Source organism: Suricata suricatta, chromosome 5, assembly GCF_006229205.1.
Source record: "Suricata suricatta isolate VVHF042 chromosome 5, meerkat_22Aug2017_6uvM2_HiC, whole genome shotgun sequence".
Taxonomy (NCBI): Eukaryota; Metazoa; Chordata; class Mammalia; order Carnivora; family Herpestidae; genus Suricata; species Suricata suricatta.
In genome coordinates this window covers 134,534,335-134,555,301 of record NC_043704.1, presented here as the reverse complement: position 1 = coordinate 134,555,301, position 20,967 = coordinate 134,534,335, and the positions used below count along the sequence as shown (strand labels likewise).

The 20,967-nt window shown below is 37.0% G+C and overlaps 1 long non-coding RNA gene across 1 annotated transcript; it reads right to left on the bottom strand.

The window, feature by feature from the left end:
* Window positions 1-4,728: 4,728 nt before the first annotated feature.
* On the bottom strand, window positions 4,729-20,961 carry LOC115292863. The gene is made up of 4 exons (XR_003909179.1): window positions 20,752-20,961; window positions 18,955-19,229; window positions 5,568-5,639; window positions 4,729-4,902 (listed from the first exon to the last, which is right to left on the bottom strand). It is a non-coding gene; the product is annotated as an uncharacterized LOC115292863 (long non-coding RNA).
* Window positions 20,962-20,967: the final 6 nt, after the last annotated feature.

Sequence of the window (20,967 nt, the reverse complement as noted above, 5' to 3'; positions counted from 1 at the left end):
TGCACTGCTGACTTAAAAATGGAGGGAGGAGGGAAAGAGCCCAAAGATGCAGCTAGTATCTAGCCACTGGCAAAAAACCCAAGAAAATAGATTCTCCCCTACAAGCTCCAGAAAGAATGCAGACCTGCTTAGACCTTGATTTTAGCTCAGTGAGACCCATGTCAGACTTCTGAAAGAAAGAAGAACTAATGAGCCTTGAATTAATGACAGGAGATGCAAAAGACTTGGATAATCTTTAAATGGATAAGCAGCCACTGAATAATTAACTGCACTTTAACTGTAGTTAGAGCTTCTTATCTAAAACAAAGAGCTAGTATATTCCAGGATACTTAAAGCTGTATAGCAATAAGCCCTTTCTCTCATTTCTTCTTGGAAATCTTTGGGAAAGACACCTGGAGAATTACACTATATTACAACTTCCATGTAATTTGTAGAATATAAAATACTACTTCTACTGATGATTAGCATCATCACGATATTTATCATAAAATAGCTTTTAAGAGTTCTGATGACTAGTGAACTGAGAAAAATCAATGTAAAATTTACGTAGAGAAACTAATTCTTCCAACTGTTTCTTTAAAATAAAAAATGAGACATAATGCATGGGGATGCAGTGCAGGTTTTTGGTACTTACTAGTTTCCTGTAATGCTGTTGAGGCAAAACAGAAAGAAAAATGTTTTGGAACTATCTTTATTTTTTATTTCTTCTTATTTTTTTTAATGTTTATTTGTTTTTGAGAGAGAGAGGGAGAAGGAGAGGGAGAGGGAGACACAGAACATAAAGCAGGCTCCAGGCTCTGAGCGGTCAGCACAGAGCCTGATGTGGGGCTCGAACTCACAAACTGTGAGATCATGAGTTGAGTCAAAGTCGGTTGCTTACCCGACTGAGCCACCCAGGAACCCCAGAACTATCTTTATTTTTAATGTTTATTGATTTATCTTGAAAGAAAGAGAGAGAGAGAGAACAAGTGGGGAATGGGTAGAGAGAGAGAGGCAGAGAGAATCCCAAGCAGGCTCCACTCTGAGAGACAGAGCCTGACACGTGCTCTATCTCACAAACTGTGAATCATGGCCTGACCCGAAATCAAGAGTCAAATGCTTAACCAACTGAGTCAACCAGGTGCCCCAGAGGTATCTTTAGCTTATGATGTTAGTATAAGTATCTATAAAACAAAACAAACAGCTATTACAGGGATGAACATACAACAAAAGTTTAAACAAATGGTTAGCGTATACTCTAATATTAGGGTTTTATGTACTGAGTGTAGGTCTCTGCTGTGCAATTCAGGATGTGTGAAATTTAAACTTTTTGAACATTTGATGACATTTCTTTCAGTGGCAAACTCTAATAACTTAATGACTAACTTAAACAAATGAAAATTCACAACCCAAGTCGATTCTGTTTATTAGTTCTATTAATTCATATGCTAGTAATCCGTTTTCCTTTCAGTAGTATCTACATTTTTTGTTGGGTTGTTGTTTATACCTTTCAGATACTTATTTTGCATGTCTTACTTCTGCATGTGTGTTATATGGTCTTTAAACCATCTACCACACCCAAGTCATGGGTGACGGTTATAAACAGCGGACATCACTTCTCATCTTTGTAGTGTATGCAACGGTACTTACTGAACACATTTGGAATGCATTTATTTCAAGCACACAATGTATAACATCATGTGGTATAAATAAATTGATCCACAAATACTGGCTTTGCCCTGTCTTTGTTTCCAGGAAGTCCCTATGATTACTCTGATTTACCAGATTGAATTCCTTTTGAGCCATAAAATCCAAATTCTCCATCTATTACTCTGAGTTACTTTGAGTCCATGCAAAATGTGACCTGGGCAAAAAGTAAAGATCTAAACATTCAAACCAAAACACTGATTACTTTATAACCATTTTTTTTTAATTTTAGAAGATATTTTTAAATTCTACTTCTATCATTCAAATTGTTTTACGCTATTCTTTGTGTCTAAATCCAATTTTTGCATGCAGGATTTCATTATGGAGAAAACAGGGGATTTGTTGGGTCATATATAGTTGATATAAGGATTCTGGGGTGGAGAATGTTTTAAATGTGACATGCCGGGAGCCGCACCGTCCTTGCTGGATGACATGGTCACAGTAAGGAAATGGCAGCCGTTGCACGGCTCCTGCCATGAGAGGTGGAACTGGCATCTTCTTCTGCTACGACTGCTCATGTGAAATTAAGCCTGTTGCTATTGATTAGGCCTCACAATGTTCCAAATCAGGCCGATACTCCCCACATGGTTACCCCATAAGAAAAGGCATTTTCCTGTCCCTGCATAAGAGATTTTGGATCAAAACATATGAATATTTGACAAAAGGCTCTTCTAATGAGCCTTGCAGACCCAAAACATAAGCAGGGCTAAGAACACAAGAGTTACAATTAACTCTGGCCCCGAGAAGAAGAGCCTAACTTAGAGATAAGAAACAGACAAGGACCGGACATCAGTCGCTGCATATATCTTTGCTATTGGAGTCACAAATACCCTCCCTTGTACTGACTTCAGCTATGAGGATGGTAAGAAACTAGAAACCCAGGTGCAAGGTCAACACACACAGGGCCCCCATTATGCTTACATCAGGGAAAGGGCTTTCTCTGGCAACTTGTTAACAAACATTCTTTCTCTTGTGGTTTATGAGCTAGGTAAAATATCTCCCAGCCTACCTATATACAATTTAACCTATGTTTTAGTTTTAGCATTACTAACTTAAATAATATGTATATTATCCTGTTTTTTTCTAAAAACATCTTGTTATTCTCTTGATTGTAAAATTTACTTAACCTTACTGTAAGTGCATTACATGACCTGGTTATAACATGTTAATTAAAAACAAAGTCATAATTATTGGCCAAAACCCAACCTTTACAAAGTAAGATAGGTTTATTAATTTCTTAACCTTGGGGACTGATGCCAAGAATAAATTGGAGTGGTTCTACAAAAAGACTTCTGTAAAACTTGTCTCTATACACCTTTGGTGATTAAAACACCTTATCACTAAGAGTTAGAAACTGTAAACAATATCTATTTTCTGATGTCATGTTATAGTCTATCCAATAAAGAAGACACCAAAGCAGACGGAAGGAGAGATGCCTGCTCGGTGATGAACAACAAAGAATAAAATCTGTGGCTCTCCCATCACTCTCTCGTGCCGACACCGTCCATCCTTTCAGGGACCCCAGGACCTGCTGGAGCTGGACTCCGGCAGTGACATATTTAGTAACAAGTTAAACATTGTGCTTATTTAATTTTGAAGGCAGCCTGAAATTTTCAACAAACCTGTATCCTCTTAATCTTCTGTCTAATTATTCAACATGCAGTGGGTGGTTGTTGCTTCTAAAATAAAGCAGTTAAACATATACAGTCGTATGCTCCCAGACAGTTTGTAATATATAGGAAGGAGTTTTCTAGCTTTACATAGAAATAGAAAAAGCAAAAACAACTAGCTTGAAGCAGAAGTCCCAAAGGGGACTCCACACTTATTTCAGGATTACTTATTCAGATCTGTTGCTATTACCCTAAAATAGTTCAAAGAGTGATAAGAAATAGTGTCTTTTAAGCATGTACATGCTGGAGTCGTACTAGCCAGCCATGCTGAAGCCGCACACCTTGCTGAAAAGCTTTGGCTTCAAATACATATGAACTGTAGCCAGTTACTTAAATCACCGAATAATATAGCTAGTGTTGGTAAGTCACAATCCACGGCGGTTTTGGAAAAAGATTCTTTCTGTATGTACATTATTACTTTCTCCTTTGCTAATCCTTACCTTACCCTATTTGTAGGTCTTCCAATTTACAGACTATTTTTTAGCAATTGAATGAAGGGACTCTGGTTTCATGTTACCTGGTGAATTGTGCCTAAATGAAAATATCTTCAGTTCATTAATCAAAGATGTCAAACTGGGTTATTGTTTATTATTGTTCATTGCCAGGTCTGAACATGCAGAGTCATGATAAAAGTACTGTTCACTCATAAGAATATAATGAATGAAATAGGATACACCATAGAGAAGTGCAAATCTTTTGGATTTCTTACAGAAGTGAAAGCTTTCTTGATATTAATGCACAGTCCAACTGCAAATCATAGCTCACTGAAGTGCAAAATTGCTGACCTCCAATTCATTCATATATTCAATGAGTATATACTGACTATCTACCATGGAACTTATACATTCTGTTTCATAAGAGGATGCAACAGTGAACAGAATGGGCAAATTCCCTCGATCATGTATTAAATAATACATGATAAGGATAGAACGCGGTAAAATAAAAGGAAAAAAGAGGGATAAAGGCTAAAATTTAATATTTCTACTAGTAGAAACAAATATCAAAACTCATTAACACAGAAGCAATACTGAAAAAGTGAAAGTAAGCAAAGAATTGATGTAGGTGAGAAAGAAATTATGTAGACATTTAGAAAGAACATTTTAGGCAGAGGAAATAGCCCATGTAAAGAACTCCTGAATGGATTGTGCCAGTTTGTTCAAAGAACATCAATGAGGCCAGAGTGTTTGGGATAGAGTAAGAATTGGGAAGAACGGCAGAAGCTGAAGTTTGAGAGATAATGGGGGCCAAGGGGTGTATGGCTCATGGGACACTGTTGTGTTTAAGGAAAAATGAATGAATTGCTAAGTTTACTTAGAGAAATAACATAACATTTTTTATGAGATAACAAACATGACATATTTCTTCTGGTTGTTCTGTTTGGACTAGAATGTAGAGCAGTACAGGCAGAAGGAAGGAGAGGACTCCAGGGCTGTTAAATCATCCAAAGAAAGATGGTGGCTCAGAAGAAGGTCGTAGCCATGAAGGTGGGAAGGAATGGTTGTGTTCTGTGTCTATCGATGCATCTCTGGAGATGACTACAATCAGGCTAAAATGAAGAAAACAAAGTCCAAAGGGCAGGTTCAGTATGGTGTTTAATTTAGCCATTTGTTCTATTCATGATTTGCATTTTCTGGACATTTGAGGAACTCCAACACATAACTCCATTAACCCTGGAATTCCCACCCAAAAGCAGTTAAACATTTTGTTTCCTAATTGAATGATAAATCATGATTTCTTATTTCAGTTTCAGACCTTGCCTCCTTTCTTATCTCTCTCTTAAGATAAGTGAAATTATTTTTTTTTAATTGCAAAGTTCATTCCAAGGTGGTGATGTAGGAAGACCCGGAGCTCACTTACTCCACAGACACACCAAATCTGTATCTATTTTTAAAGCAATTCCTCCTGAAGAAGAATTGAGGGCTAACTGAACAGATTCTATGCAATAAAAGAGAACACGGAGAATGGCTGGAGGGATAGAGACAGGGTAATGAAGGCAATCCCCCACCGACTCATACTCATGCAGGAGGGAGGGATAGTACTGAAGAACCGTGAGCAGATTTGTCTGTCCTGGAGGGACAGAGAAGAGCTGTGGTTTCAAAGGACAATTAGAATATAAAGGAACCAACATTAGAACCCTGCCAAGTAGGGGAAGGGGGAGCGGCTCCAGGCTGGAGGACCTGGCAAAAGCCACAGTTTATGTTATGTCTCTACCTTGCAGTTGGGAACAGTGTCCAGGTCCTGTAGCTGGCCTGCCACCTCAGTGAGTCCTGGGCCCCAGATCTCCTAGGGTATAGAAAAAAGCCTTAATTTAAAAGAGCAACTAGAATATAAAGTATCCAAATGTAGAACTTCACCAAATGGCAGGGACATTGCTAAAACTCTTTCTAGGTCAGAGGAGCTGATGAAGCCATAGTTTACACTCTCCCTCCACTTTGACTGCATAGACAGGAGCAGGCTCCAGTCTACCACCTCAGTGAACCTGGGGTCCCTGGCTCATACCAGCCCCAGCCATCAAAGCAGCCTCAATGTGGCCCACATTGGGACACCCCTGGTTAGCACTCACTATGGGACCCACCATTCCACCAAGGTGACAGGTGCAAATCACCCCAGGACATTCTAAGCCCATACTACTTTGGCTCCAGCCACACTTTCAGGATGCCCTCTGCACAGAGCACCCTGGGAACTACCGTCCCATGCCTGCCTTGGCTTTAGCCATCCCACCAGGGTGCTTCCTGTGAGGAGTACTCCAGGACACTGTGGCTTGTGCCCACTTAAGGTTTAACTGTCTTCCGTGGACAACTTCTTTGTGGAGAGCCTAAGGTCTCCCTCACTTGTACCACTTTAGCTTTAAGTGTCTAGCCAGGGTGCCCTCTGTGCAGAGACACCTAGGACTGCCATGACCTGTACCTACTTCATCTCTAGCCATCCTATAAGGGTGTCCCCAGAACAGGGGACCCCAGTTCATGAGAGCCACAGCTCCAGCCAGCCTGCCAGCCAGCCAGCCAACCAAAGTTACCAGGCACATACAGTCTACACAGGTGATGACCAAACATAATATCATCACCTCAAGTTTAGATGAAATAGCTATTCCACCTAATTCATAATAGAAATACAGAAAGCCAAGCAAAGTGAAGAGATAGAGGACTAGGTTCTAAAGAAAAGAACAAGACAAAACCCTAGAAAAAGAACGGAAGGAAACAAAAATAAGCAATTTACATTGTAAAGAGGTTAAAGTAATGATCATAAAGATGTTCACCAGACTGGAGACAAGAGTGATGAGTTCAGTGAGAAGTTCAACCAAGAGAATATATTTAAAATAATCAGAGTTGAGGAATTAAAAATTAAGTGAAAAATATACCAGAGGGAATCAACAGTAGATTACAGGCTGCAGGGGGCTTCTGGGTGGCTCAGTTGGTTAAGCGTTCGACTTCAGGTCATGGTCTTGAGGTCCGTTGGTTAGAGCCACATGTTGGGCTCTGTGCTGGCAGCTCAGAGCCTGGAGCCTGCTTTGGATTCAGTGTTTCCCTCTCTCTCTGCCTCTCCCCTGCTCACACTCTGTGTCTGTCTCTCTCTCAAAAACAAATAAACATTAAAAAATTTAAAAAAAAAAAAGATTAAAGGCTGCAGAAGAATGGATCAGTGATCCGGGAGCCAGAGTAATGGAAACAATCTATGATGAATAGCAAAAGGAAAAACATAATTGAAAAAAATTCGGATAAGTTAAGGGACCTCTTGGATAACATCAAGTGAATGAACATTAGTATCATTTGAGTCCAAGAAGTGAAAGAACAAGAGAAAGGAGCAGAAAATTTATCTGAACAAATAATAGTGGAAAACTTCCCTAAGCTAGTAAAGGAAACAGACATTCTGGTTCAGGTTAAAGAGAGAGTCCCAAATAGTATGAACCCAAGGAGGTCCAACTAAAACACATAATAATTAAAATATCAAAGATATAAGATACAGAGTATTTTGAAGGCAGTAAGAGAGAAGCAACTAATTATATAAAAAGGAAAGCCCCTCAGGCTATCAGCTAATTTTTCAGCAAAAACTCTGCAGGCAGGGGCACTTGGGTGGCTTAGTCAGTTAAGCATCCATCTTTGGCTCAGGTCATGACCTCATGGTTCAAGGATTTGAACCCCATGTCTGGCTCTGTGGTAAGAGCTCAGAGTCTGGAACCTGCTTCAGATTCTATGTCTCCCTCTTTCTCTGGCCCCCTCCCCACTCTTTCTCTCTGAAAAATAAATAATAAACATTAAAAAAATTAAAAACTTTGCAGGCCAGGGAAAGTGGCATGACACATTCAAACAGGAGAAGGAAAAAACTTAAAACCACAAATACTCTACCTGACAAGATTATTGCTGAGAAATTGAAAGAGAGCTAAAGAGTTCCCAGACTAATGTTAAAGGAGTATGTCACCACTAAACCTATTTATAAGAAATCTCAAAGAGAATTAAAAAAAATTTTAATGTTTATTTACTTTTAAGAGGCAGAGACACTGAGCACAAGCAGGGGAGGGATTGAGAGAGAAGGAGGCACAGACCAAAGCAGCCTCCAGGCTCTGAGCTGTCAGCACAGAGCCCAATGCAGGGCTCAAACCCGTGAAGTGCAAGATCATGACTTGAACTGAAGTTGGACACTTAACTGACTGAGCCACCCAGGCATCCCTTAAAGGGAATTTTTTAAATAGAACATTAAAAGCCATATTTAGAAGAAAATTATAAAAGGAAAAAAATCATGACTAAAAGCACACAGATAATAGTCAACTAATCACTTATTAAACTAGTATGAAGGTTAAAGCCAAAAGTAGTAAAATTAGTTATATCTAAAAAACAGTTAAGGGAATTCACAAAATAAAAACATGTAAAATATGACAACATATACATAAAAACTTGAGGGGGTATGTAAAAATGAAGTTCTTTTAGAATGTATTCAAACTTATGTGACCATCAACTGAATATACACTGCTATATACTTCAAATGGTATATATGAGCCTCATGGTTTCACAGGTAATCACACACACACACACACACACACACACACACACACAATTATAATAGATACATAAAAAATAAAGAGAATGAAAACCAAGCACAACACTAACGTCATCCACCATAAGGAAAGAAAGCAAGAGAAGAAAGAAACTGAGAACTACAAAAACAACTAGAAACTAGAAAACAATGAACAAAATTGCAATAAGTATATATTTATAAATAAACTTTAAATGTAAATGGTCTAAATGTTCCCATCAAAAGACACAAGATGACACAATGGATGAAACAGTACAAAACAAAACAAGACCCATCTGTATGCTATCTATATGAGACCCACTTCAGACCTAAAGACACATGCAGACTGAAAGTAAAGGAATAGATAAAGATATTCCAGGCAAATGGAAGAAGAAGAAAAAGCCAGGTAGTAATATTTATATCAGACAAAATAGACTTTAAAACAAAAACTGTAACAAGAGACAAAGAATGATAAAGGCATCAATCTAAAGACAATCTATTGTAAATATTCACTCAACACAGGAGTGCCTAAATACATAAAGTAAATATTAACAGACATAAAGATAGAAATTAACAGTAATATAATAATGCTAGGGAATTTTAATACTTCACTTACAGAAAATCAATAAGAAAACAGTGTCTTTAAATGACACATTAGACCAGATGGACATAACATATATATAGAATGTTCCATCCAAAAACAAAAGAATGTACATTTTTTTCAAGTGCATATGTAACATTCTCTAGGATACATGAGATATTTGGCCACAAAACAAGTCTCAATACATTTAAGAAGACTGAAACTGGGGTGCTTGGGTCTCTCAGTCAGTTGAGTGTCTGACTTTGGCTCAGGTGATGATCTCCTGATTCATTAGTTAGAGTTCCATATCGGGCTCTGTGCTGACAGCTCAGAGCCTGGAGCCTGTTTCAGATTCTGTGCTTCCCTCTCTCTCTGCCCCTCCCCAACTTGTGCTCTATCTCTCTCTCTTTCAAAAACAAACATTAAGGTTTAAAAAAAAAAAAAGAGAAAAAAGAGAAAAATCAATAAAAAATTTATAGATCAAAGAAACCACAAACTGTTTCTTTGAAAATGTAAACAAATGTGATAAATCCTTAGCCAGACTCTGCAGTAAAAAAGAGAGAATCCAAGCAAAATTAGAAATGAAAGAGAAATAATATCTGACAACACAGAAATACAAAGAGTTAGAATACTACAAAAAATTAGGTGCCAACAAATTGGGCAAGCAGAAGAAAAGGATAAATTCCTAGTAATATGTAATCTTACAAAATTGAATCAGGAAGAATTAAAAAATCTGAACAAACTTATTACTAGTCATGAAATTGAAATATTAATCAAATAAGCTATAAATGAATAACATTTTAGGACCAGATGTATTCACAAGTGAATTCTACCAAATATTTAAACAAGAGTTAATACCTATTTTCCTCAAACTATTCCAAAAAAGAGAGGAGGAAGAAAAGATTCCAATTACATTTTACAAGAGCAGCACTACCCTGATACAAAAAGCACACAAAGACATCACCAAAACAAAACAAAACAAAACTAAACTAAACTAAACTAAAACAAAAAATCTCCTGGGACTACATCAAAACCAAAATCTCTTGCATAGCAAAGGAAACTATAAACAAAATTAAAAGGCAATCTGTTCAATTGAGAAGATCTTTGCAAATGATATATCTGCCAAGGGTTTAATATTCAAAATATACAGAGAAATTATTCAATTTAACACCAAAGAAATCTGATTAAAAAATGGGCATATGGCCTGAATATATATTTTTCCAAAGAAGACCTACAGACAGCCACAGACACATTCATTGATACTTAACATCACTAATCATCAGGGAAATGCAATTCAAAACAGCAATGACATATCACCTTACATCTGTCAGAAGGACTAGTATCAAAAAGACAAGAAATCACAAGTGTTGGCAAGGATAAAGAGAAAAAAGAACCCGTGTACACTGTTGGTAGAAATGTAAATTGATTGCCAGTGTGGAACACAGTATAGAGGTTTCTCAAAAAGTTATAAATACAAATACCATATAATCCAGAATTCCACTACTGGGGATGTACCCAAAAAAACAAAAACGATAATTTGAAAAGATATATGTAACCTCATATTTTTTAAAGCATTCTTCATAATAGCAAGATATGGAAGCAAGCCAAGTGTTCATAAACAGAGAATGGATAAAGAATTGGTATGTGTATATATAATTGGTGGCATATATATATAATGGAATATTGCTCATCCATGTAAAATAATGAGATCTTGCCATTTGCAACAACATGGTTGGAGAAAGACAGATACCATGTGATTTCCCTTATATGTATAATCTAAAAAATAAAACAAATGAATAAACAGAAAACAGAAACAGACCCATCAATATAGAGAATCAAGTGGTGGCTACTAGAGGGGAAAGTGTTGGAATGATGGGCCAAATGGGTTAGGGAGTAGGCGGTATGATTTTCCAGTTATGGAATGAATAAGTCAAGGGAATGAAAGGTACAGCATAAGGAATAATGTCAATGCTATTGTAATAGTGCTGTATGCTAACAGATGTTACTACATTGTGGTTAAGCATAACATAACATAGAAACTTGTCAAATCACTATACTGTACACCTGAAACTAATATAACATTGCATGTCCACTATACTTCAATAAAAGAAAAAGAGGTAGTGCAAAAGATACTCAAGATTGATTAGTGTGATCTACTATTATATCACTACTGCAGAACTATTGCAAAATGTTATAGTTTGTTCTTGATTTTCCACACAATTACGGACATATTTTAGTTCACAAAAAGGAATAAAGATCTGATGAAGAAATAAACAAACCTTGAATATGCAATTATATATTACTATTAAAAAGTCCATTCTAATCTACAAATTAATCTAGCAGCATAAATATATGAAGATTTTAGGCATGCCACGGAAATAGGGTGGCTCTAATCACTGCATGAAATCTTTTTGAATAAAGATAACATTTGCTATTTATTCTCTAAGCAGCCCAGTCCAATAGGAGAGCCACTAGGCAGTGGCTAATGAGCAGTTGAAATGTGGCTAGCCTGAAGTGAATGCATTGCAAATGTAAACTATATACCAGATTTCAAAGACTTGGTAAAAAAAAACCTGTAAAATATATAATATTTTATGTTAAAACAATAAATCTTTGAATATACTAGACTAAATAAAATCTATTATTAATATTTAATTTATTTTAGTTTTTTTAGTATAGCTGCTAGAATTTAAAATTACATACATTGGTTATACTTACAGGTCACATTATATTTCTTCCGGATATTTCTTCTCTAAGGTATAGAATCATGAAAAGATTTTAAATATTTTTTTTATCCTGTGTCCCTTTTTAAAAGTTTGCTTAAGGGGCACCTGGGTAACTCAGCTGGTTGAGTGTCCGCCTTCCCTTACACATGATCTCGCAGTTTGTGAGTTCGAGTCTTGTGTTGGGATCTGTGCTCACAGCTCTCAGCCTGAAGCCTGCTTCCGATTCTGTCTCCCTCTCTCACTGTCTCAAAATTAAAACAAAACAAAACAAAACAAAACAAAACCAAAAACTTAAAAAAAATTTTTTTTAAAGTTTAATTAAAGTGAGAAAAAGAACCTCTGTCTGGCAAAGGAGAGGAAAGTGATACAATGCAATAAGAAAATGTATGATGTGTTTTTAAGGATGTACCTCCCTCACTCCCCTTTTTAAGCAGATAATTCCTAATGATAATGAAACAAATCTCCACATGTCAGAGATGATGTGTTCATATGAACGCTTAAATTCCAGCTAAAGCCTCCTGCTTCAGACTTAGAAAAAAATGAATTTTGTTGAATTCTTAATTTATTGATCACTGACATTTAAAAAAAAAAACCAAAATATTGTTCCCTCCTAGTTTCTGTACCTGACCAGGGAGCACACTGTCAATCAAAGTATTTATTCCGTGAGGAATCCAAAAGAAAATTCTCATTGTCCAAATCACTAATTCCCAAATTCTAAATAAATCTTAAATCAGTATTGTATAACACTGTATAAAACTTACCTTAATTATTCTAAGTTTTTTACTTGTATGATATTTACTACCTGAATTAATTATTCTTTTTTAAAAAATGTTCATTTCTTTATTTTTGAGAGAGAGAGAGCGAGAGACAGTAAAAGTAAAGGAGGGGTAGAGAGAGAGCGGGGAGACACAGAATCTGAAGCAGGATCCAGGCTCTGAGCTGTCAGCACAGAGCCGGACGTGGGGCTCAAACTCACGAACTATGATATTGTGACCTGAGCTGAGTCAGATGCTTAACCAATTGAGCCACCTAGGTGCCCCTTAAATATTCTTTATGTACTTCTTACTTTTGGATAGGCACAGCAAACCCCTATAACCCAAGACTAAGGATGCAATTAAAAATATTTATTATACCCTACAGTGTTCTATGGTAGTTTTCTGTTTTACACTTAATGTACATGATTCATTTTGATTCATTTATTTGTGTGTGATTTAGACCTTGCATCAGTGGATTAAGCCCTTCTTAGTCACAGTGTATGATTATTTTAATATATTTCTGAATTCTATATCCTAACATTTTAAAAGGACTTCACATCTTTGGTTTTGTTTGTTTGCTTGCTTGTTTGTTTTTAAGTAGGCTCCAAGTCAAGTGTGGAGTATAACAAGGGGCTTGACCCCATGACCATAAGATCAAGACTCAGAGCTTAACTGACTGAGCATCCCCGAATCTTTGTTTTTGAGGTCTTTTAGTTTTCCATTTTGTATTGTCTTTCTCTGGTTTTGAAATCATGGTAATACTAATTTAATATTATGCATTGAGAAATGTTCCCTTCCTTTCTAATTTCTAAAAAAATTTATTTAGAATTGATGCTAATTCTTTTTTAATGTATAAAGTTTATTTATTTATTTTGAGAGAGAGAGTGAGCAAGTGGGGGAAGGGGAAAGAAAGAAAGAGAGAAAATCCCAAGCAGGCTCCATGCTGTCAGTGTGGAGCCTGACATGGGACTTGATCTCACATATAGTGAGTCATGACCTGAGCCCAAATCAAGAGTTGTACACTTAACCGAGCCACACAGGCACCCCTAGAATTGATGCTAATTTTTAAGTGTTTGGTAGAATTCTACAGTGAAACCATCTAGGCCTGGAGATTTTTCTTTTGGAGTTTTTAAATTATGAATTCAATTTCCTTAATAGTTATAGGCTTATTTAGATTATCTATTTCATATTGGCTGTGTTTACTAGTGGTATTTTTCAAGGAAGTGGTCCATTTTGTCTCGGCTGTCAACTCCACCAATGTAGAGTTGTCTGTAGCATTCTATCATCATCATCATCATCATCATCATCATCATCATTTGATGTCCATAGCGTCTTTAGAGATATTTTATTTTTAGTGTTGATAATGCATGTTTTTTTCTTTATTATTGCTACAAGTTTGCAATTTTATCTTTTCGAAGAACCAACTAGTTGTGTCATTGATTTTCTCTATTGTTTTGCCAGAAATGATTCATCCTACTTATTTCTACTTTATTATTTCCTTCTTTCTGCTTGTTTTGAGTTTATTTTGCTATTTTTTTTTTGCTAGGTTTTTTAAGTGGGAGCTTATAGATTTGAGGCTTTCCCCTTTTATATGTTTTGTTTTCATTTGTCTTAAGTTCAATGTAACTTTTTTTTTCCTTGGGATTTGCTCTTTGGCCATGTGTCATTTGGAAGTTTCTTGGGGCATTTGGGTGGCTCAGTGTGTTAACCATCTGACTCTTGTTTTGGCTCAATTTATAATTACAAGGTTTGTGGGATCATCTCTCTAAATAAATAATTAATTTTTTTTTTTTGAGAGAGAGAGAGAGAGAGAGAGAGAGAGAGAGAGAGAGAGAGAGAATAAGAGTGGGGAATGGGCAGAGAGGGAAACAAAGAATCTGAAGAAGGCTCCAGGCTCTGAGTTGTCAGCATAGAGCCAATGCGGGGCTCAAATCCACAAACTGTGAGATCATGACTTGAGCTGAAGCTGGACACTTAACCAACTAAGCCACCTAAGTGCCCCAATAATTATTTTTTAAAAGAAGTGTGTTTCTAAGTTTCCTAGTGTTGGTAAATTCTGTTATCAGTTTGTTTCTATCTTCATTCTACTTTTCTCTAAAAACATATTCTAAATTATTTCAATTTAAAAATTTTGAGGATTATTTTATGGACAAGGACATGGATTGTCTTGGTATATATTTTCCACAGTAATTTTTTAAAAATGCATATTCTGTTCTTTTTGGGTAGTTTTCTTTGAGTGTCCATTCACCTCTATTGATTAATGATATTGGTGAATTGTATATACTTCCTGATTTTCTTCTCTAGTTGTTCTATCAATTGTTTGGATATGGCATTGAAGTCTCTAACTATAATTGTGAATTTATTCTTTTAATTCTCAGTTCTTGTTTCACATATTTTATAGCTCCTTATATTTGTACAATCTTGGAAAATTAACTCTTTTGCCATATATAATTTATTCCCTGTCTCTGGTACTGTTCTTTGCTCTGAAATCCACTTTATCTAATATTAACATAGTTACCACTACTTTCTTTTTATTAGCTTTTGCCTTATATACCATTCTTTATCCTTTTACATTTAACCTGCCTACATCATACATGAGTTTCTCATACCACATTTTTAACCTACTCTACCACTATTTTTATTGGTATATTTAGACCTTTTATATTTAATGTAAGTATTGATATGTTAGGTCTTCAGTTGGTCAATGTGTTTTTTGTTTTATTGTTTTTCTTTGTTTTCCATTTCCTGTTTTCTATGGATTATTTTAATCATTTTTAGAATAATATTTAAAAAATTTTTAATGTTTATTTATTTTTGAGAGAGAGATCATGAGCAGGGGAGGGGCAGAGAGAGGGGGAGATACAGAATCTGAAGCAGGCTCCAGGCTCTGAGCTGTCAACACAGAGCCCACAAAATGCGGGGCTCGAACCCACAAACTGAGATAATGACCTGAGCCAAAGTCAGATGATTAACCGACTGGGCCACTCAGAATAACATTTTGATTTATCTATATACTTTTTGAGACTATTTCTTTGTAAAGTTTTTTAGTGGTTGTTCAGGGCATTACATTACACATACATAATTTATTACAGTCTATGGGTACTGTCACTCTACCAGTCTGTCTGAAGTGTAGAAACCTTACCTCCCTTTATGTTCTTCTACTCCCTTTATTTACAATATACTTTCCTTAAATATTTCTTATACATACATTTAGAATCACTATGTGAAGTGATACTATGATTACTTTTTACTTTAAAGGAGAACATCATTAGAAAATAGGAGAAAAAAAAACCTGCTGTATTACTGACATGTTTGCTTATGTTCCAAGCAAGTTTCCTTATGTTCTTTTTTCCCCTCTGTTTAGGAAATTCTTCTAGCCATTCTTCACTTGTTCTTGGCCAAAAGGCCAGGAAGCAATCTGCTAGCCATCCTTTGAGGGTAGACCCACCAACAATAAATTCTCTTAATATGATTTACCTTTCATTATTAAAGAGTAATTTCTCTGGATATGGGACTGTGGATTAATAGTTTGCTTCTTCCAGCACTTGAAAAACGTCCTGCTACTTCCTTCTGGCCTTGATGGGTTCTGACAGAAAGCTACTCTTATTCAAATAAGAGTAAGGTAATGTCAGGGGCCGCCAAGTTTTCTGTCTGCCTCAGGCAAGGATTATCACTCTCCGGAGAGTAAACCAGTAAACAAGATTTGCATCTAGAGGCTGGAAACTGCCATTTCCTGGTCAAAATAACTTTGGCGTCTGTCATGATGGGCAAGACGAGGAGTGGCCAAGGTGCACAAAAGATCAAAACCGTATTTTGGATTATTCAGTGCTAACTCCCCGCTTCCCAGCATTCCTGAGGCAAATCTGGGCGTTTCTTTTGATACTCATTTGACTCTGTTTACCTGGTAACTGACCTTGGTCAGCTGCTTTGTTTTCCTGCCTTGAAACCTTCATAAGAGACAGTTTTCTGAATAAAGCTCTCTCTCTCTTTCGCCTGATCGGAAACTCGAGTGCTGTCTTCACTCTCTGCGTCTCTCCCTCCTGCCCTGTTTTTCTCTCCCTCCCTCAGGAAAAGAACCCGCGATGCTTCTCCGCCCTGCCAGAACAGGTGCCCCCCAACGCCAGGGTCGAGCGCGCTGGACCAGCCTCTGGGTTAAGACAATTGGTGCCTCAGCGCGGGGCTCAGTGAAGGAACGCGACCCCGGCCTCCGGGATATGACAAGGTAAGGTGTTTTTATCTTGCTGCTTTCAAGAATTTTTTTGTTTTCAGTTTTCCTAAGTTTGACTATGATGTATTTTTGTGTGGAATTCCTTGGGCTGATACTGTTTGGAGTTTAAGATTCCCAAAACTGCAGTTTCATATCTTTTGCCAAACTTAGGAAGTCATCATTTCTTCAAGTACTTTTTTCTCTTTCTCTTCTACTTGCTAAACTCTAATGACATGAATATTAGACTTTTGTTATAGTCTCACCGTGCCCTGGTGGTTTATTTTTAGCTTTTAGCTTATTTTCTCTTCATTATTCAGGGTTTTTTTCCCTATTTTTATAATTCTTCTTTCTTTCTGTTCCTCCATTTAGCCCATCCATTGATACTTCTATCTTGGTTCTTCTATTTTTCAGTTTTAAAATTTGGTTCTTCTTTATATTTTCCATTTCTTTGCTGAAACTTTATATATTTTTATTTGTTGCAAGTGTTTGAAATTTATCAATAAAGGGTTTTTATGATGGCTACATAAAATTTTGGCAAGTAATTCTAAAATTTGTTATCTTGAAATTGGCATCTACTAACTGTCATTTTCTCAATCAGTCTGAGATGTTCTTAGTTTTTGGTATGATGAGGTGTTTTTGTTGTTTATTAAAAGCTGTACATTTTGAATGTTAACCTTTAATTTTAGCCTATTTCCTCTGACACAGTATAGAAGGAAGTCGAGGAAATGTGCCACCTTGTCACTGACAGATGAGAATTGATGTTAAGTTTCCCAACTCAACTTGCATTCATACTCAGGTAGATGAGAAGTGTAATCATTACTGAGTGGGTGTTCATGTCTCCTACGGTATCTCCATGACCACCTTCCTGGTTGGGAAAAGTAGGAGTGTCTTATTACTCTTCCCTGTGAGGCCTCCACTGACATCATGAAACCTGGTTATCACCGGGAGGTGGTGGATATTCTGACTCGCCATTAGACCTCTCTGGACACCACCCAAGCGGGGGCTGTGAGTGGTGCTTTATGATTGCCAGATGTATGGGGAAATTCAGGCTTTCTACATGGTCTTGGACTCCACAAGGGGAAGTTATCACCTCGTGGTGATCAAATTCTTGGCTCTTTACTCTGGGCTCTCTGAAATCATTCTGGCAAAGGTGAAAGTGTAGACTACCCACTCGGTCTTGAATGGTTGGGGGTGAGGGTCTCAATTTTTTTCTGTGGTATTTGGACTAGGTAGAGAGGTATTATCTAAAGTTTCCTGTCTTCCCATATTGTCTCTTTCCTGGCTCTTTGGATAGTGAATGCCGACTTTTATTGGGAATATTTTACCCACTGGCTTTTCCAGGTTGGCAGCTTCTTTAGTTCCAAGTCTGAAATATGTTAAGCAAAAAGAAAACTCAGAAAACACAACATCTTATCCATCTTTGTGTCTCAAAACCCCTAACCAATCCACTTTTTTCTCTCTACCTTATGTTTCTCATATATATACTATCAGAGATCCTTAGTTGTACCTAGTGGGAGGAATGGGGAAACATATATTTATTGCATCTTCTCAAATTTTGTCCCTCTTCCCCCAGTCCAGCAAGGAGGGAAGAAGAACCTTGAAGTTATATGTCTTGACCTAGGCCCTGGTGATGGTCAAGGGTGGGTGCTTCCACACGCAGACTCAAAGGCAGATGTGGAAGTTAAGGCATCTCCAGTTTCTTCCTAACTTCCCTCTATCCTACCCACTTTGCCACCTTCTAAATTGATCTCTCAAGACACTTGATTAGAGAGGCACAGAGAAACACAGGTATATAAGGTCTGTGTCTTGACAGCATGCATCAGTTGGAGGCAGTTATTTAGCTTTTTCCTCCTGCAGGACTTCTAATTATCATGAGGAACCACAAATTACCATGAGTCATTTAGATACAAGGTCAGCCAGCCCATCCACCTGCACTGTCGGAGGCCTGATTTTATTAGCACTAACCATGCTTGATAGATGGATGTCAAGGCTGTCTTGAATTCCTTTTATAAAAGAAGCTGTGTAACATTACTTAGCAGGTTACTCATTTATTCTGTCTGAGTTGACACTAGATTTGATTTTCAGTGAAGCCAGCTGATAGAGACAAGAGCAAAAAAGTAAAAACAAAACAAAACAAAACACAAGAAGACAGCATAGAGTATGTCATTCAAAGAGGACTTGAGGGAAAAAATAGTCCCCTATTTATTTTCCTAAAGATGGGAAAGGAATGAATAGAACATACTAGGTCATACTCTCATTCTACCCCTCAGTATCCTCATTCATTAGCATTCTCTAATTTGCAAACAGTGTTTACCCTTCTTACCTCTAAGAGTTTCTGTGAGGCTAAAAGGCAGTACAATATCTACCCCAATGATAAGTGAGTATAAATTCCTCATTATTGGCAAGTTTGCATTCGTCAATGCCTTCTCTGCATTCTCTTTGCTTTCTCCTATTCTTCTTACACTTCTATTCAGAATTTAACAAGGAAGTGGAGAAATTTCAGCATCCATGCAGTTTAATGAAACTGGCCTTGTGATGCCAATTGCATTTTTCACCATAAGCCTTGCTCACATGAGGAGCAGAAGAGGATGGGAAGACCTAATGGGAAGAAGAAAGAGAGGTTAAGACAGGTTAAGACTTGCATCTACTCATGAAATATGTGTTAGTCTCTTAGTATACCCCAGGCACTAAGCGAGACGTTGGAATTAAAAGTACATGTAGCCCAGTCCCCCACTCGACTTCCGCATAGAGGGATAGACGAGCAAATAAGAATCATACAATGCCAATAGTGTCAAAGATAATGATTTATGCAAGTGTCTTTAAACACCTACCATTCTTAACTCTACCTCACGTTCAGGAAGGAAATTTTCACTGAGATGGTCATGTTTAAACTAAGTCTTATAAAGGATAAGGAGGTGTGAAGAAAAGAGGGATAAGGGAACACTGGATACAAGAAAGGTAAGGAGGAAAGTTTGCAGCAGTGACCATTTGAAATGACAATGAAGGGCTACAATTTACCAACAGCAAGGAAATAACTTAAAAAAAATAAAGGGAAAAAAACCAGATACAGTAAGTACAATTTGAAAGCAAGGTAAAGTTGAATGCATTTCACATTAACATAAGAAAATTTGTCTTCAGCAGTTTCTTTTTAAGTTAGCAACATTTTATTTAAGAATGAGAATTCCCCAACTTGCCTCTGTTCTTAAAACATCAGAAGCTTCATGTCTGAGAAAGGAGAATAAAACCTTCTTGGTCTCTTAATTCCTTCACATGTATAGACCATTTAGTCACTTGATGCCATGTTGACTCACCTATTCCCTTATCAAATTTGATAGGCCACAAGCTCTGAAATTCTCTCAAGAGTATAAAAAAAGAGAACAGGGGAAGATCAAGAAGCTATCGTTGAAAGGAGATGACATCCAAGAAGTGGCATTTATTCTTGCACTTTACATGTTTAAATCTAGTAGGATCTTTGTCCAAAATCACTGATCACTGACCACAAATTCAAGGGCCACGTTTATATGTACAAGATGTATTTCTTTTGTCCACATAGCTTTTAAAAAATCTTGAAATTTACTTATATGTATTATTTGAATTAACTGGTTCTCTGTAAAAATCACAATACCTGGCTTTCTAGATCCACGTTTCTGCATAATAAACAAGCAGGCAGTGAGGAGCTACCTTGCCCTGTAGATAAAGCCTGTGCTCTGCAGTTGACCATGCCTCTGTTCTACTCTGTTTCCTTACACCTGGCTAGATTCATCAATTTGCTCTAATTTTTCAGCTCAGTTGAAAAACTGAGAATTTATTATTAGACTTAGAATTTATGAATCCATATATAAATAAATAAATTTAAAAATGTATCTCACTTGATCTTAATAATGTACCCTATCTTCAGTTTTCACAAACGCAAAACCAAAGACAGGGATTTGGATACAGGCAGTTTATCTGGAAGGTGAGCCCAAGAAGCTGTGTTGGAGTAGGAGCAGGGAAGGGAAGTTTGCCAAGAAGTGGGTTAATTGGCAATTTACTGGATGGAGTGTATGTGACCTTCTCTGTGACTTGATGAAACATAATTTAGAATGGTCTCATCGGAACGCAAGAAAACTGAAGCACTAACCATCACATTAATGCTTTCATTGGTTGACAGTCATACATGGGATCCATGAACTCTCCTACATGTCCAGCCTTCTATCAGGTTGCTAGAGCATAGGAGGAGGGCTTGTGTTACGGAGTTGTAAGTGCTCTTGAGAAGTTTCCACTGCAGTTGCAGACCGCCTCAAATTGGCCCAAGGAATATGGATGAGGTAACAGTAGTTCTTGCTACACAGAGATA